Genomic DNA, 20,380 nt, shown 5'->3' with positions numbered 1-20,380 from the left:
TTAGACTATGACTACCTAACAATTTCCAAGTTTTGGATATTTTTTGGTATCCTTTCTTAAATGCTCAAAAAGACAATAAACTGACAGAAATCCATACTTGCCATGAAGAAAAACAGTTTTCTTCAGGAAATACAAGGAATGGAAGGAATGGGAGGCTCTATAAAGCAGCATAACTTACTTTTCAGTTAAATATTCATTCTTCTGGCTTGACAAAACCTGGAGGTATTTATGCAGATTGTGGGATGTGTATGAAAAATCTACTTAGCACTCATAGTGATCAAGGACTCATTTTCATGTGAAATGCACCACGTCTGTGTACTGAGTTAAATCAGCCCCTGGATTGAGGATGCAGAAAACCTCAACTGTCTCATAATAGCTCAATTTCATTTTTTCCCCATTTACACTTGATTTCCAGCTAATACATTGTCCCTTTCAAACTCAAAGCTGCGTAATAAAGCAACTATATAAATTGTACCACCTCCAAGTGGAGGGACAAGTGTGTAGCTGTGTCTTAATGAATTGCATTTGTCTGAGACTGCATGGTGGCACCAATATCAGTCCTCACAGATGGGCAAACATCCATACCAAAAAGCTATATGATACAAATATAAATCATGTCTCTGTGTGTGTGTGTGTGTGTGTTGGGTTTTTTCCGTGCAAAACATGAAACTGCCTACTGGGAATAATTAGTCCCTGACCCATACTAACCCTTTAGCTGTTCCTGGGAACTGTTTGCATCAAAGCTTGGTATGGGCTAAAATTGTATTAGGAGCTTTTTTAGCAATTTAATGGAGATGACAATCAAGTTTCAGAGCCTGGAACATTCTCTGACAATGCTTAACTTATTAGTATTGATGTTGCCTTCAGGATTGGTGCCTATAGCACTTTAGTTTACTGTAGGCATTGGCTGTATCTGTGCTAATTAAAATAATGGTGATACTAATAATAAAAATTAAAATTTTGGACCTTAGCCTGGGAGATGCTATGTAGAAATAAACTCTCTGAATTCCTAAATCAGAGAAGTTGTAACCAAGATGCTTTTTGGGGATAATCACTGAAAAATATTACTCTCCCAAATGCGTAGAGACACAAGACATCAACTGGGTATCAGTCTGAGTAATCTCTTGAGAGATTACTGAGATACTTTAATATTGTGGATGATTGCTACCTGTAAAGGTATCTACACTGGCGAACTACAGAGAGCCCAGCAATACTTCTGGACTGTTGGACAGTTTAGATATGGCCATTCTGTATTGGAGAAGGACTAAAGGGTGGTCCCAGGCTCATGTTCTTTGGTAGAGTAGCTGAATCTGCAATATATAGTGTCTATGTGGTAATGTCTTTAAGTAGTTAAAGATCATATTTTCTTTCAGAATAAGACTTAAGAACACCCATCTGTGGCCCAGATCAGTTATCATCCTGCATCCTATCAACCGGCCTTAGCAGCAGCCTACCTACTGCTTAGAGGAGCAAGATCCTGCTCACTGGAGCTCCAACTGAGCCCTATGTGCTGAAGCAGTTCTTCATGAGTTGCAGTGTCATCTTTTCTAGGCCTACTGAATTCAGAAAAGATTTTGTTTCAACAACTAGGCTGCTTCTGTACTTGCTAAATCTCATTTCAGAGGAAGCTGAAAAGTTGTCTCTCTTACACAAGCATTTCAGATGTCTGTGAGAAGGATCTGCTGTTGGGATCAGTAGCTCCAACTCAGAAGCAGCTTGAAAGCTCCAATCATATGAAGAAAGATTTTTTCCCCTTTTCAAGATTGGAGTTTCTGGGTTTCATCTCTCACTGAGTTCAGATTTTCTTTTTCATAGCCAAGATTTTAAAGTTTAAATCTTACAAAAGATTTAAAACTTAGCTCCCTTAAGCTACCTGTTCAGGGGAAGCCAAAAATAGTAGCATTTATGAAAGTGAGATAACTTGATGACAAGCACAAACTTATCATGTAACTATCCTTCATCATGAAGAAAAATCAGGAATATCAGTGATTTTTTTGTGGAGCAGTACCATAGTTATGCCATGAAGCATGAGAATTTTAGCTCTGATTAAGTCTTGGTCCATGTTAGAGCTTCCACACTGGAACCTCAGCTAGGTAAAAAGAAACTCTTTTACATAGTGAAACAAGACAAGTTAACAGAACTTACAATGTCTGCGTAGACATGCCTAACAAAATCAGGAATTTCTCTAGACATATTAGCCTTTGTGGTTTTGGTGATGAAACCAATACCACCTCTCTTCTCAGTTTAAGAATATGTTGTTCATAGATTTTTTTAACCACGTGAATCAACATAACATTAATTACCTATTAATTAAATTAATTAGTAAACTATTAATGTTTTTATTTTTATTTTGTCACTTTTTTTTTTTGCTGCCCATAGTGCTTCCTTACATGAAACATAAATCATACATAACATAAACATACTCCATAAATATCTCTTCTGGATAATGTTCAACAGCAAGTGCAAGTGGAGCAATGGAATGTCCATGATCAGTTTCTAAATATTGTAAATGCACTCTTGCTTCTTCAGTTGACAACAAAAAAGTGGGGAAAGGGTGTGAAAGAGATACCTAAATCTATGAAAATATTGCTTATCTTTCAACTGTGTTTATCTTGCTTTGCTTTAATAGAATTTCCATTAAACAAGTAGAATTTACCATCAATGAAAAGCATATAATTTTAGAAAAAAAAATAATTCTATCCTAAATATAGAATTTGGATTTTAAAAATTAATAATTCAGTGATGGAATAATGTTGTTACTGTTAAAAGAGCTTAAATTGTTATGAGGTATATTTATTGACCTCTACTTTACTTGAAACTAAAATTTAGTTATTTAATTTTGACTGTCCTAAAGTAAATTAACATTTGATTTGAAAAATAAATTATTTGAAACTTTTTGCATCTTTAAATAAACATCTGAAATGGACTAAAAGCTTTTAGAACATTCAGTCTCGTGTAAATGTGTCCCTAAAACTAACATAATAGATCTTTAGAAGAGTGTTCTGCTTTCTGTAAGTGTTGATACAATACCTCAAGGCCCTGTTTGCACACTATTCTGTATTTTCACTTAATCCAGTTCTGCTTTATTTCAGAGTGTAATCCTTCAAAAAGGTGGCTCATAGCAACAAGGCTGTCAATGAGTCTTAAAGTAATTGCCACAGAGCAAAGAGAAATGTTTATACACTACACAGAGACACTTTGTACATGAAGGAGATAAAAATGAAATGCATAATTATATCTATTTGCAAAGGATGTAAAAAAATTGCTTTTGCCTCAGTGACCAGTTCAGACAGTGAACAAAGTTTACAGTTAGGGCAAAAATGTATTAATATGAAACCCCACAACTGTCTACCATGAAGCAGGAGAAGCATGCATATAACATTACGATGGAATTATTTATACACATTTATTCATGATAGCTTTTGGGTTTTTTCAGGAATTTATGTTTTTATTCACTGTAAGATTTGGATAACCATCCTAAAAATAGTGACTTTTCTCATCCTTTAGGGGTGACATAAAGAGTTAGTTCTGTGTGATGGGAGAATCTCTCCATGTGTCCTTTGTATAGCACACAATTTTTTTCTTACCATGTTTCTTCTTTCAATATTTAATGCATTTTGGTGTTTAGATGGAAGGAAGACACATAACATTTTTTTTCTTTCTTCTGTAATGTAAAAATACAGTTGATATTAGGACATAAAGAAATTGTCTCAATGAAATTTAGCAGAATTCCTGGAAAGTGTTTATTTAATTGAAATAACATTTAGTTATATAGTTAAAAAAAAAAAGTTGAAATATCCTTTAGTTCTAAGGAAACAGAATTGTTTAATGGACATATATTAACATCATAATTCGACCTTGTCAAGGTGCAATTTTTCTTTCTCTATAATACTTTAAAACGAGTCCTGACTTGGTGGGTTGTGCAAAAGTAATATGGAAGTCTTAAAATTGGATTCACAAGTTTTCCTTTAACTGAAAAACTTTTAATTTACATTTTATGGTATCAGTTGAGACAAACATTCACAGATTCTCTGAATATTCTGGTTTTATTTATAAGATTCAATGCTAGAAAGTTATGAAAACTTGAATTTGTGTGACAGCTTCGTAGACAGAATATTTTCTTGTTGGTGTTCATTTTGTCTCTATGTTTTTTGAGTCCATTTTTGTAAACGTTTAAATCAGTGTGCTATTTACTTTAAGCAGTGGTGTTTGTATATTAAGAAATGTGCTGAAATTAAGCAAATAAGAAAGTTAAAGATATTGATTTTATGCATACATATTTTGTATTTAGACTGCTAAGAAAAGTTCTAATAGAGCTGTTTGCAATCTGCTTCCTAACATTCAACATAACAATTGTGAACAATCAATATATTTTTAATTTTTTTTTGAGAAATAAATTTTTACTCAAGGTATGCAAAAAGATTAGAAAAAGGTTCAAAACTTCAGAGGTACTGCAGTGGTGGAAGTTAGGACCCTAATGTCTATTTTCATTCAATGGTTTTAAATACTGTTTTAATTCTACCGAAACCCACAATTGTATCCTTTATAACTGTAATATGTATTTTTTCTTATCAGGCTCTTGGTAGTATTAAAGGTTCAAGTTTTAAAATCTTTGATACTGTATTTATCTTCATCTGCTTAATATTCTACTGCATTTTGGAAATTGAATGACTGGGTGTTTGGCTTTATTTTCCATGAAAATACGATCCTTTTTTATGCTGCATACTTCACCCTATGCATGTTTGTCTCAGTTACACTATTTTGTAATCCTTCCTTTCAGGACAATTCCTTCCCTTCTAGACAAAATTCTAATCTTTAATGTTACATCTTTCTATGTCATAACATATACCTCTGACTATCTTGCCATTCTTCACTGATTTTTTTTCTGGCAATGCAGAGAAAGAAGGAAACAGGGGATTGGTCAATGAATCCATCAGCTAGGCAGAACAACTGGGCAGGACTCCCATAAACACCCTGAATGGCCAGCTTTCTTGTAGCTGCTACAAAAAAAATTCTTTATGCCAGAATTCTGTTATCAGATGTTTGCATGGAAATTCCATAGACTTTAAGGGAAGTTTGAGCACAAATGAAACAGTGAACTTGGCTCATTTAACACAATATTTAGAACACTTCTGATGAAAATTAGCTGCTGAATATGCAGCAAACTTTGAAAAGTTAAATATCTCATCCGTACTGTGTATTGCTTTACTGCCAAATTTTATTCTTTAACTAGAATGAAACTACCAAAGTACCATCTGCAGATCTAAATATTTGGATACCTCTCAAGCACATCTTGGATTCAGCATTGCCAACAGCAGTGATCATTTTGACAAAACTGGCACTTAACTAATAAGTGTACTGGATCTGGAGCAATCTGGAGCACAATTCTACTGAAAAAGAGCAATACAGTTACAGTCAGACAGCTTTCATAAATTCTCTAAAACTTCATTTCACTACAGGTGCTGAAGTGTTAATCATCTTTTAACTATCTTGAAAGTTTTTCCAAAAGTATTTATGAAATTCACAGAATAGATAGACTTTGCTAGGGAAAAATATAGCAATATTCGTCTTAACTGCCAATTTATCTGTTGTTCAGAGAGACTTTCTTCAAGTCTTCTGACTTTTCGTTTGCTCTTGTCACTTTACACAATAATATGAAATAATTAAAAAATATCCTGCATTATTTACATATAGGTTTTATTTATTTAAGTTTTCTTTTAACCAAATTAGTATGAGCCACTTTGAAAGAGAGTATATTATAATCTAAGCTGAGAAAATAGTAGTGACAAATGTTACAAATTTGAGCTCTTGCTCAATAAATGGTCTTTTTTCTTATCTTCTACAACTCTGCAGTATATAATCTGCTTTACAGATGTTTTGGTATGATATAATTTCCTAAATTGTGTATGTTACAGGTACATCTTATACATATTTGAGGCAACATAATTTTTCCCATTGGACCTAGACAAGCACTCTCTGACTATTTATTTATATGTCAGTGTTGTGCTAAATTGCTCTTTCAAGAAAAAGTATTTTCTTACTTTCTAGTAATAACAACACATGATATCCCGCATAATTTAAAATTAAATGTTAAAAAGCATAAGCCAAGCAAACAATCTTAAAATATACAAGATCCAAGAAGGCAATTAGAAATGGTCAGCACAGATTATGAAGGGGAAATCAAGCATAACTGATCTGATCACCTTCTATGATGAGATAACTGGCTCAGTGAATGAAGGAAAAGCACTGTAAGCTGTTTATTTTGACTTCAGTAATGTTTCCACCTGGCTTCTGTAATTTTCTTATTGACAAATTGATGAAATATGTACTAGACATTGAGGCATTTTAGGTAGTGGGATGGATAGAAAGCCAGATGAACTGACTGCACAAAACATCTTTTTGATGGTGAGGGTGATCAAATACTGGAGAGTTTTTGGAGTCTCCATACTGAAGATATTTAAAAGCTGATTGGACACAGCTCAAAGCAAACAGACCTAGTTGTCTCTACTTTCACAAGGCCATTGGACTAGGTGACCTCTGAGGATCCCTTCCAATCTCAGCTATTCTTTGACTGTCAAAGGACTTTTTTGTCCATCTGATGCCTACCTAGTCTTGCATATGGAAATTGGTATAGTAATTTTTATTTAGTTAGTTTTACTGAACTTGCTGCTTTATTGTCTGTAGTAATACTTAAACCATAAACATTTGCTCTACTTCCATGTTGAAATGCTTCCAAAGGTTGTGTACAAGATGATCAGGAGAGGCTGGTGGAGTTTTTCATCAGAGTATAATGACAGAGCAAAGAGACAGTAAATTAGTGGTAACAATGTTTTCCACATATGTCTGGGATTAGAAGAAAATCCCTGTTTCTGTGACTTTATATCACTGTCATGCAATATATATAGTGTGATATTGCTTCTGTTTCCTCACTGGTTGAGTGCACAAATGATTCTGGCATGAATACTCTGTATGTACTTTTAAAATTGCTTTCCCAAACATCCACAACTCTGAAAATTGCTTTTCTGCAATCATTGAGCTAGAAAATTTGATCACAAGACTGCTCAAGAAAAGTAAATACAAGGTTTGTGAGTATATCTGAAATGCATTAACTTTGAGTGAATTTTGGCATACAGCTCTCCATTCTTCACTCTCCTCTGATAAATTCCCTAATTATATTAGCTATCCACATTTTCATAATTATTCATTGTGAATAATTACTTCTCTACTTCATACATGGTCTCTGGATAGTTTTGCTGAATCTTATTGCAGATAAAATTATAAACATGGGATATTTACTGACACAGATTCCAGAAGACACTAAAGTCTGACTCAGGTTCTGGTAGTTCTTACAATAGGACTTCTGAGCATATATTGGATAGTGGGTTTGGATTTATGTATAAAACCCCCAAAATAGTCAAATAAACAAATCTGTGTTGTCATAACTTAAATTTCTTGGTACAGTATATTTTGCTAAAAACAGACATTTTTTCTTTTTCAGTCTGAAAAATCTTTGTTGTTTGAGTGTGCTTCATCACTAGATCAATGTTGATTAACTGAGGTTTGTTCACTGAAATGTTAGCTTCTTCGTGCTCTTTTCAACAAATGCAATGACATGGGATATTCAGCTCACTGATATGGTGGTCTATTCTTCCTCTAAAATAAACAGATGTGTACCTGAGTAAAAACTGAATGATCACTCCTATTTATAATGACATTTGTAAATAAAGTTCCCAGATTCACTGAGTATTTATTGTTCTGGAGCTTGAGTAGACATCAGATGATTTTGGAATATCTACTTCAATGAAAATCAAACATTCATTTAGACTTTTCATGTATACCAAAAGCTATGGAACTTTTAGTGTTGTCCCCAAATCAGTGTTTTTCAGTGCACAAAATGTCTGCTATTGTGAGAAGAGAAATACAAAACAGGTTATGCTTCTCACATTACTTTTGCTTCTGAAAAGTAATATAGCGTGGCCTGTATCACGGGTTTTTTTAGTCTGTATTTTTTCCAGGTACATAAGAATTATCACCTCAGTGTTATGTCAACTCTGTAGAATAAAACAGATTCTCCTAAATTACTCCAAGAAGTGTAAACTGTTTAAAATTGGGAGCGCACACCCTATTGAAACTCCTAGAATTACATTTACCAGATCTCTCATTTACTTCTGAATATGATCTATAGTTCCCAGGCACTATACCCACAGAAGGTAACATACTTAACCCATCTTTCTGTTCAAAGTGTTTGTTTTCTTGTACTGTCAATACAGGGAAATTATTTAATTTCAAAGTGAATATCCAGATATCCTGATTATCCTGATTATTATAAAAAGGACAAAGAATAGCTATTTTTTTGTATGAAAGAATGCAAAAATACTGTACATAAAGCATGAGTTTGGTTACCATCTTTTTCAAATTATCTCAATGAAGGAATGATAAATATTCATTTTATCCTTTTCCACTGGCACCAAGATGTAAATACAGCTAATTATGGCCTTCTCAATGCAATTATTAATCAGTTTTGTAGCAACATGTTATTTATATCCAGCTGTATGCAAATGTTCAGGTTTGTTTCACAGATGGGTTTCATTAAGTTACAGCAATCACATAAGTGGAACAAAGCACTGATCTGTGCTCTTTTATCAATATACAAATACACAAAATTCTTCCCCCCCATCAAAGCAAACAAAGAAAACTCACATACAAACTCATGCACATGAAAGTATAGACATACACATATATGAAATAGTTGACTTGTATTAAAATAGTATTCATGAGCTTGTATAGACCAGCCAGGCTAATAGTGCTTCAGGAGGTTTTATTTACATATTCTGTGAAAATATTGTCTGTGGTAACTTCTAAGGAATTTGTAACAAGAAGAACTGCAAGATTAAGATCGTCACAGTCCACAAATATAATGCATGACTTAGTGCCCTCTCACCACCTGCCAAGGTCTTCAGGGATTCTGCAAATTTCATGCCAGGCCCTGGCTTCTTAAGGCATGGAAGAAGCCCCCCTTTGCCAAAGTAAGAACTCTAGTGTTCTAATGAAGATCTTGTGAACATTGATTTCCATGGTGACTCCTGAAACTTTTGGAGAAACTGGTATTAACACATCTGTTTCGTTGGCTTTCCTTTTTCCTTTAATGACTGTTGAACTTACCTCCAGGCAGCTGCAATCTTGTCAGATTTTAGACAATTCTGCAAAAATTTGATCCACTGTAAAAAATTACTTCTAAATGGCTGTATTTTTTTTCCTCTACAGACTAAATGTTTATCAATAGAGGTAATTAAATGATAGTAACTAGGCGGCCTTTCTTTCACTGAGGCTTTCATTGCAGTTCTAGTGGACAGGTCAATATTTTCAACTGAAAAAAGTATGTGTTGGTTGTTAAATTTAAGATATCTTTTCAGTATAACATACTATCCCTCAGTTGTTAAAAGAAACAAAAAAAATACACTGCCAGGCATGAATTGTTAGGTTGTTGATATTTTATAATAGATTTCATATATAACTTTCTTTTCTTATATAGAGACTACTAACTCGGTGTTTATATTTTTCTGTTATTTGGTGAATCACATAAAGCAGCTTTTAGGTAAAACTCTAATCCCTTTGATAATGATCAGCCAGCAAAGCTCATCTTCCAAAGCTCCCCTTATTGTAAAAGTATAGAACCAAGGGATCTAGATAGAGACTTTATAGCAAGAATTACAAGAGTTAGGATCAGCAAAAAATACTTATTTGGAAGTACAAAGCTGAACATCTGGGACCCAACACTGACAAAAAAGCTCATAATCTTAAGGAAAAGAAATAATTTTACCTCTAAGGAAAGTTTTTCAGTAAATTACTTTTTTGTGGGGGAGGCTGTACCTTTTGGCACTGTCATAATTGTTCCATCTTATTCTTCGTGGATTAATTAGATGAGGACCCATGCTCTTTTAAAGTATTTGAAAATACTTTTCTATATTAAAATAATGTACTTCCACCACACACTCAATCAAGAAAACCCTCTGTCCATGTCAAAAGAATTATGGTGTATTTAACATGGAACTTCTCCAAAATCACCTAACATGTTTTATAGTCATGAAATTAAAGCATCGTAAACTTATCCCCTTCAAAAGTTTTCCTTCAGCTGTATCTATGCAAGTCCACTGACTGTGGTACTATAAAATAAGATTAAGGGTAGAATTTTGTCTGACATTTTTATCTTTTGTTTTATTTTAAAAAAGATAGATATGAATACAATCATTTTAAATATTTTGCAACTTCTTTGACTCCTGCCAGTGAAAAGCCACCTAATGGAACTTTTCACATTACACTCCAAAACTCCTTTAAAGAGTTCAGTCTCTACAGTAGATCAGAGATAGTTACTATCTATTCTGGTAAGCTTCTAGAACAAGCTCTCAATTTATCACTGCCTATAGGTTTCTAATTTCTGCAGCATTAGAGAACAAACTGTCCATAGTATTAAGCCATTAGCTTAAGTTAACAGTATCTTAATACTCTCTGCATAAAGATGGCAGTATGTCAAAATGTTTTCATTATTGTGATGACTGAAATCTCACTTAGGATGAAATAATGTGAAGTTGTCCAAAAGTTGCAGTCCTAAAGTTGTTACATGGTATAACTATTTTAGATGTTCAAATCTTATGCTAAATATATCTGAGGTGATTTATCCAAAGAGAAATGAAAACATAGTTTGTGTGTAGCTTAAGGTGAAAAAACAATCATTGTCACAAAACAGTAACTGTGATGTATTTATTTGCTCTCCTCTGCAACCAAGAAACTTTCTGACACATTTACTCTATCAATAACTATAAATTAACTGTTGGATATTTAGAAAAATTGTTCTTAAATTTGCTTAGCTTCAAGGAATTATTTTTGTATTTAAAGTCTGTAAGAAATTGGTCTCAAACCTTGTATTTCAAGTGCTAAAAAAACATTTAAAATCGAATTGCCGACAAGGGATGACTAAGATCTTGTTGCCAGCTCTTAGCGCACAAAATGTTTTTGCACAAGAGAAGAAATGAGTCAAAGGTTAGGAAAACTTATTACCCTTCATAGAAACCCAACGGGTTTTTTTACAATGTTTAATCAAGGCCAAAATAGTGGAGCAGATATAAGTACAATAGAAGTGCTGTGACCATACAAAGAGATGGTGGGTTGTTTTCACTGAGACTTCATTCCCCAGGATGAATCTCAGCTACACAACAATTCATAGATCAGTACTGAGATTTATCATCTACTTTACTATATTTTTTCTCAAATCATAACAAAGAAAACAAAACAAACATTCCCTGGAAGGTTTGGAAGCTAATATTGAGCTACATAATGAAAGATTAAATTCTATGATTCTATGAGATAAATTAATAGAGGTTAGAATTTTGTTCAAAACAAATCTTGTAGTTGGTCGGCCCAAACTCAGAATTTCAGACTCACTTCCTTGTGACAGCCCTGTTACCATCTCCATTTTATTTTAATTATTGCTGCCATTTATCTGGTGTTAAGAAAAATGAAACTGGAAAGATCTATGCTTCACCACTTTACCTATGAAACTGGCACTTAGAGTCAATGAAAGGACTCAAGTATAAGAAGAATGACTAAATCATTAAGAAATGGCCTCAAAAGAGATTTCCAGTGAGGCTTGGACTGTAGTAGTTACAAAAAGGACAAAATATATTGATTTATGCTTGCTTTGGGACTGCTCCAACTCTCAACAAACTCATTTGGAGCTTTAATATTTTAGTGCTGTAAGAACACACCAATTCCTAAAAAAAGTTCACGAGGAGCCTGCTGCAGTTTGCTTTGGGATACTTGTGCCTGGATAGAAAGCCAAATAAAATTCTGGTTTGTACCATAAAGTTACAGCTTTCTGGGAAAAAAAAATGAGTGTTGACTAATTAGTTTCCAATTCTGATCTTAGAAAATAGTATGAGGTGCAACTCTTGTTTTTAATTTCTTAATCTTAGATTTCAAGCATCTTTTGTTCTAACGGAAGCTATTCTCACATGCCGTTTTTTGTTACTGCAAACAAGCTATTTTTAAACTCTTCAGTCATCACCATCTGTAACATTAGTTCTATTTCATAAGAAATTGCTGACATCTGTTTAAACACTGATACATCTCCATCTACATGGATATTTAACTTGTTTGTTGTACACAAGTATCATTTTTCAATGATATTAAGTCTTGAAAAGATATCAGCTTTAAGGTTTAATTACAGTATTTTAAGCACTGATGTATTAGCATGAGAAGGAAACATTTGTCCACATACAGGAAGTATCCAAAGCTCCGTGAGGTTGCTAGTATTGATGGGAAGCAGCTCTGCAGAAAAGGTGACCTGGTTCTCCATGAGCCAGCAGTGTGCCACTGTGGTCAAGAAGGTGTACATTAGGAAGATTAGGACCAGAAGATTGAGGGAAGTTATCCTTTCCCTCTACTCTGCACGGGTGTGATCATATCTGGAGTGCTGTGTCCCACACACAATTCTGGGCTTCCTAGTTCAAGAAGGACAGGGAATTACTGGGGAGAGTCTAGTGGAGGGCTACAAGGAATGGTTAGGGGACTGGAACATCTCTTATGAGGAAAGGCTGAGAGAGCTCAGCCTGTTTAGCCTTGAGAGGAGAAGGTTGAGAGAGCATCTCATCAATGTTTATGAAATTCAAACGGTGTCTAGAGGAAGGGGATGTCTAGATGCCTTTTCATGGTGCTCAGTTACAGGAAAAGGGGCAATGAGAACATACTGGAACATGGAAAGTTCTATCTCAACATAAGAAAAAATAGTCTTTACTCAGGCTGTGAGAGAGCACCAGGACAGGCTGCCCAGAGAGGTTGTGGAGTCTTCTCTGGACATATTCAAAACCGGAATGGACATGATCCTGTGAACCTGCTCTAGGTGATCCTGGTTTAGCAGGGGGCCTGGACGAGATGATCTCCAACCCGTAGCATTCTGTGATTCTGCGCATCTGTTTAAAAGGGAAACAGTTCTGTTGGTTGTTTCTGTGAAGTAGTTCTCATTATCAGTTAATATAGGTTTATTAACTAAACATAAACTGAAGTCACTGCCTTAAAATTAGTCATTGCTATTAATTGTGTAAACACTACTTGTCTGTATCAGAATCACTTCATATCAAGCCAATGCTACAGGCAGTCAGACTTAATCTCTCAGCAGTGAAGTGGTGTAGGAAGGTGCAAAAGATCATTTAAGGATTCTGCACTGTAAGGTCTTTCTTCAGCAGCTGAAAGGAAGAAATTATTGAACAATTTTCAGTTTGGTTCACAGAGCATTTCTGTAGACAATTTTAAAACATATAAGTAATTTTATGTCTGCATGACACAGAAAACCTCCCCATTAGCACATACCTACACCAAGACCATCAAGTACTTTTAAAATCATTCGTACATCGTTCAGGAACCACATTTTTGGAGTCATATCAAGTGTAGTCTAGTATAGTTAGTTTAAATTACAATTTAGGAGACCCCTTTTTACTCTGATCTTGTATAGTGTGACTGGTTACCGGTCACCTAGTAACTAAACTTATGAGGTCCCTACATCTTCTCCCATATTCGTAGTTTCTTTGCAAAGCAACTGAGGTCGAAAATGCATGTAAGGAATTTAACTTGGAGAATGAGGCTGAATAGAAGTGAAACAAAACCACAATACACTGACATTGTTAGCAAAATAAGATCAATTTCTTTTGCTCTTATTCAGAGTGCTACCAAGCTACTACCATTTGACTACAGTGTCCTTTTCAGAGTTTAGTTTTTTAACAAAAAAGCTTAATTTTGAACTTGAACCTACTAGACAACAGCTCTTAATCATGTAGGCAATTAGAGTTTTCCTCTGTAGACTATAATTGTTAATCAGAATTAAGACTCGTTTGATGGATTACTTCACCTTGATATCATCCAGTCTTCAGCCTTCAGCATCATTACTTCTGTCTTGGTACTACATTTAGAAACAAGACATGTTAAAGTGAAAGCTGGGATACAATTTCAAGTGATTGAGCATTATAATACAGATATATTCATTCCTTCTTTTTCCCATATTTTTACTTGTTGTTCCTGCAAATTATTTATGCTCTTTGTGTTCATAACCTTTTTCACCCCTTATGGAGATTCTAGAGCCTGACTTTTCAGCCTCCTAAAAATTATAAAGCATAAAAATTACTAGCTATTTTATGTTTTCACAATTTCTGAAGAACTGACATATAATCTTTATAATATATTTATTCTTAAGGTGTTGCTTGGTGAAAATCTAGTGTAAACCATTTAATTGACTGTAAGTGAAATCAGGGACAGACTGTAAGACAAGCACACACACTCCACTGAGATTAGTGGCACCACAAAGAATATGCTGTCAGTGCTTTTGCCCCTTCTGCTTGTACTTAGTTGGTCCTGTATTTCCCAAGGCATAGAGCTGTAAACTCCTTTTGACATTTAGGAAACTCAGGAAATCAAGACATTTTGCATAGTCAGATAAAAAAACAAGGTCTCAGTAATCTTGTAGGACTTGTTTTCTGGTCTCAGATTTGTTTTTCTGCATAGGGTAATTTTAAATAAGTAAATTGGAAGCAGAATATAGATCAACTTTCTGACTGTCCATACCTGAAAGGTAAAAGTTTTTTTATTATAGATCTTCTCTACATATGATTTTCAACTACCTTCTTGTAGAAGGAACCACTTCAATTGCTAGAACTGGTATTACTGTCTTTCAGATCCTGAAGGATCTTGTTGATTGCCCAGAGAAGATTATTATCTCCATGCCTAGTCAAGACTTGACGACTGAGTCTTGAAAATACCCTCACCATGGTTTCAGTTTCTCAGCTGTGGAATTCACTTCTGTGTCAGACCTCCTTTTTTATTGTTGTTCTGTCCAAAACTGTTATGTTTTTGTAATACTCTTTGGCTTAAATTAGAGAGCTACTGTGTGTCTTTTAAACCTCATCATTTCTTGGTTTTGTTTTTTTCCTTATTAGGAAAGTGGAACTACAGTGGTAGCAGCATCCTAGGTGACAAGCTAGATGGTGCTTGGAAACCTCTTCACCACTTGTGAATAAAACCTCCATTCAGTTTTCAAACATCATCATGTATTTACTTTCTGTAAAACTAAATCTTGTCTTTCTGTCTCTGGTATATATAGCAATGTCTTACACTGTTTTGATTCCTTAGGAAACTCTGTACTTCTTTTATTAAAGACAAGGCTTTAGATGTCTAATTGGTATATCAATAAAGAAGCAAAATGTGACCAGCTATGCTTCAGTAAACATTACTAAAGTTTATTTACCTTTTATATCAGTTACAAATATTTTTTTTGAAAAAAAGAAATAAGATCTCTGTCTTTTTTATACTGGGGAGCCCAGAATTGGACACAATACTCTGGGTGGGGCCTGACCAGGGCAGAGTAGAGGGGGAGGATCACCTCCTTTGACCTGCTGGCCACACTCCTCCTGATGCACCCCAGGATCCCATTGGCTCTCTTAGCCACCTGGGCACACTGCTGACTCATGGCCAAGTTGTCGTCTACCAGGACACCCAGGTCCTTCTCCACAGAGCTCGTCTCCAGCAGGTCATCCCCCAGCCTGTACTGATACAAGTGGTTATTCCTCCCCAGGTGCAAGACTTTACACTTGCTTTTGTTGAACTTCATCTGGTTTCTCCCTGCCCAGCTCTCCAGCCTGTCCAGGTCTCGCTGGATGGCAGCGCAGTGTTCCTGCGTGTCAGCCACTCCTCCCAGCTTTGTATCATCCTGTACTTGCTGAGGGTGGATGCTATTCTCTCATCAAGGTCATCAATGAAGATATTGAACAGGAATGGACCCAACAGTGAGCCCTGGGTAACACCTCTAGTCACAGGTCTGCAGTCAGATTCTGCTCCACTAATCACCACCCTCTGAGCTCTGTCCAACAGACAATTCTCAAGCCACCTCACTGTCCACTCATCTATCCCATGCTCTCTCAGCTTTGCTATCAGGATGTCATGGGAGACAGCATTGAAAGCCTTGCTGAAGTCAAGGTAGGTGACATCCACTGCTCTCCCTCCATCTACCCAGCTAGTGATGAGATCATAGAAGGCTATGAGATTGGTCGAGCACAATCTCCCCTTGGTGAATCCATGCTGACTACTCTCCATGACCTTCTTCTCTTCCTATTGCTTGGAGATGACATCCAGAACAAGCTAAGCTGTTCCATCACCTTTCCAGGAACAGAAGTGAGGCTGACTGGCCTTTAGTTGCTGCGATCCTCCTTGCCCTTTTTAAAGACTGGAGTGACATTGGCTATCCTCCAATCCTCAGGCACTTCTGTTCTCTACAACCTGTTGAAGATAATAGAGGGTGGATCAGCAATCACTTCTGCCAGCTTCCTCAGTATATGTGGATGCATCCCATCCAGGCCCATGAATTTATGTGTGTTAATCACTTTGAGATGCTCCTGGACCACCCCCACCTCCACCAGAGGGAAGCTCATTTCCCAAACTCTCTTACTTTCTTCCTGTGTCTGTGGGTCCCAAGAGGCCTTTAAAGTGAAGACTAAAGCAAAGAAGACATTCAGTATCTCCAGCTTCTCAGCATCCCCCATTACCAGGACACCCGCCTCATTCAGCAAGGGACCCACATTATCCCTGGTCATCCTCTTACTATTCATTTATCTAAAAAACTCCTTTTTATTACCCTTTATGTCCCTTACCAGTTTCATTTCCAAGTGGGCTTTAGCCTTCCTAGTTGCATCCCTACAGGTTCTGACAACATTCCTATATTCTTCCCAGGTCTCAGACCCTTTTTCCACAATTCATAGACCTTCTGCTTCCCTTTGAGTTTACTCATTAGCTCCCTGCTCATCCATGCAGGTCTTCTGCCTCTCTTTCCTGATTTCTTGCTCAAAGGGATGTACCGGTGATATTGAACTGAAAATGTCTAGGAAAGGGTTGTCCCTGCAACCTTCCAGCATTTTTTATTATTGAAGGAGACAGAAATAGCATGGAATTAATTTATTTCTAAATTTTTAATAATTTCTAGCATTTGGATTAGAACACTGCTGAGAGTGTTAATATATGCACCACTCAAACACAAAAAAAGGATTTTTCTGATTTTAATTGAAGTTTTTGAAGAATTACACACATCAAAATCTGTGGTTTTATATTTCTTCCAAATAATATTTGGTTTCATGATTTATAAAATGTTTTATAATCACAGACCTAAACCTGCAAAAGTATTTTTTCCTGTGCAGTACTACAATGTAATAGATGTACTTGAAGAAATACATTAATTGCATCTGATCTATAATTGCATCTGATCTATAATTTTTCTTTTCCCCTAAAACTAATTAAAAATATTTCCAAAAATTCTGAGCATAAACAGGTTTTCCTGATGAATTTAAGCACTTTTAAAGCACTGTTAAAATGCAAAACATGGTACTAACAGCAGCAATATAAATAATAAAATTCTTAAGGAACTAATGTAATTAAACGTATTTCTACACAAAATGGTTAGATGAGATCTTCAGCTCCCTGAGGTCTCTGAATGTGAACTAGGCTTAGATAAATCTTTATACCTGTGTTATCACAAAAAAAAAAGCGTTAAGCAAAATCCCTACTACTGAGCCCTGAAATAGAAGATAAAGTACGACGCTATACTAATGCAGCTGCGTGGGAAGAGATTAGTTTTATCTGTATACATATGGGTAGTCATGAACTCGGTAAGTAATACATGTCCACAACATTAGACTCTCAGCTAATGTACATTTCAACCTCCACTTACAGATGGGTTTATATTGCATTTATATTGCTCCGGGATTTGGAAATTGACCCTAGAAACTCTGTTACACAGCTGTGTATTTTATGTAAAATGACGGAAGCATTTCATTGCAGAATACAAAATATTCTGCATTTTGAAAACCAGATATATTTCTATTTTTTCATTGTTATAATTATAACAGGACTGGTTTTGTTTCTTTGATCATCTACACAATACAATTGATGCATCTATAAAAAGCACAGTGTATTTTTACATTTTACTCTAGTACATTTCAGAGAGCATTTTCTCGTGGTTAAATTTACTTTAAAACCTTTCCATTTTCCCAGTTACATCCTGCTTTAAATCACAGAAAATTGCCCATAGTACTTGGAAGCACAGGTGGCTGGTAAACTATCAGTATCTGGACGTAATAGCAAACTATGAAGGAAAAATCTATTTCCCTTTGATTACTGTAATTCAGATAGTTTTACTGTGTGGGTAAGAATCGTGAATCCATACCACACAGATAGTTTACTTAGCAGCAATCATCCTTCCTAGTAAATTTTCTTGAAGTTAATGCTTTGTGTCTGATACAGTGCAATAGAAGAAGATAGCAGGTGCAAAGAATTTTTGTGATTAGGCCCACACATCTTTGGATTGGGCTCTAATTGAGTTTCTTGGAAAAGGAAAATAGCTTCCAAGTAACTGCAAGTTCAACCCGTGAGACATCAAAAAACACAACCATGCTCAAGTAACCCACATTCATGAAACTAATCTTATAGCTTACAGTTTCTACTGAGAATTTGTATTGGCTTGTGGGAGAGTGTCTTTGTAACAGAAAAATTATTTCTATTGCAAATTCATCTTAATAATGTTGAAGGCTAATTCGTTTTCTAGGAATTCCTAGGCTACATAATTTCCCTTTCATTGTAGTTCTCTTTCACCATTTCATATAATTTAAAATTTAAGTATTTTTTTTTTAAGTCTCACAGCCTTGACGTCTTTTTAAAATGCATTTTGAGAAGATACGGCTACAATTTCCCTGTTTACATACGTGAAAAACAAAGACAGACTGGTCTTCTAATGGAACTGCTTACTTACTCATCAGCCTACATATAACAAAGCACATATATCTTCCAAGTACTGTCTTGGCTCAAGTCTGTTTAGTTTGAGAAATCTGAGAGATCACAGCAGGTGTTAATTGCAGACCATTCTGGGATGTTTACCTTGTATTACCATATGAAATAAATGGAAGAAACATACCCATGCTAGAAATTTCCAGTCCAGCAAGCCAAAATTCAGTCATTTACCTGAAATTCTGTGGCTTTACAGCATATTAAGAGCCCTCTCTGAGGTTAGGTTTACATGTAAAAGTTCTCATCTTTTATACAGCCATCACAGCTAATTTAAGAAAATTTAATGCTGTTAGCCCTTTTGAAGCAGTATCTTTTATATTCCTGAAATTATAACCCATGAAATTACTGTTTTTCTTAGTTCTGTGATTGTAGTGTTTTCAAGGCAAGTTAAATATATTATATGCTAAGTCATTTGCTATTGGTGTCACGTCACACCACAGGAAAAATAAACAGAAATCGTGTTTCTATAGATTTATAATCTGCTTCCATTAACTAGAAGCTCTTTGTTTTAATTTTCATTAATTTATTTGATTTCCTACATTTTAACAAAATCCATTATTTTTCTTTCCTTTAGAAATAATAAAAAAGCCTTTAGATGTTCTGACATGCTCAGTAGTACTCAAGGTTATACTGTCTGCCCAGAAAACTTAATTTTAAGTTTAGCATGAAACTAAGGAAGAACACAGGAATTTGAGCTTTGTGCCTTTAAAGAGAGAATATACAGATCCTAAATAATTTAAGAAGTATTTGAATATTTCCACAGTCCCTCTTCCTCTCTCAGGAACATGTGCTGCAAAGACTTTCCCTTAAGGAATTCCATACAGAGCAGCTCTGTTAAACACACTCTAAGAGGAGACACTGAACAACAGGATGACTGGTTCCGATATTCTTGAATATAGTTTGCCATTTAATCACAAAATAATTCTTTTTCCTTTGCACTACTTTTATTTATGTCTTTATTGCCCCAGAAAAAGAGAGGATGTAGGAGACTCCAGTTCTGAAATGATGCAGCTTTGCAATGTAACCATCCTTCCTTGCTATACCAGACCACTGTTACAGATAAAGTGGTCCACAATGCAGGTTTACAAATATTTTGGTAAAAAAACATTCTCTTCTTCTGCTGTTAGTGAACTTAGTCACTCAGATCCTGAAAGACGTTCAGCAGATGCTGCTCCTGTGAAGTCAACGTTTTACAAGAATAAGATGCACGAGAGGACAGCAGCTTCCTTTTCCTGAATCTAACATTAGTAACTGCAGAAAGTCTCACATAATATGCCTAAATGCAGGACAGGTTACATTCCTATTGTTTTTCTTTGAGTTTTCAGGTTCATGCTTTCCATTTCTCCATATAGCACTAAAGTCACTTCAACTGTAAACTAAGAGAAGGAATAAAAACATTTCTAAACAAAATCCTATTGTGGTATCGTCCTGTTTGTAGGGCTATCCTTATGTTACTTCTTGTATTAAATGTGAGACTTCTAATTGTCAGTATCTTATTTAGCACTTCAAAAGT

Source organism: Gallinula chloropus (assembly GCF_964237585.1).
Source record: "Gallinula chloropus genome assembly, chromosome: 1".
NCBI classification, from domain to species: domain Eukaryota; kingdom Metazoa; phylum Chordata; class Aves; order Gruiformes; family Rallidae; genus Gallinula; species Gallinula chloropus.
Note: the sequence above shows the minus strand (reverse complement) of the source record.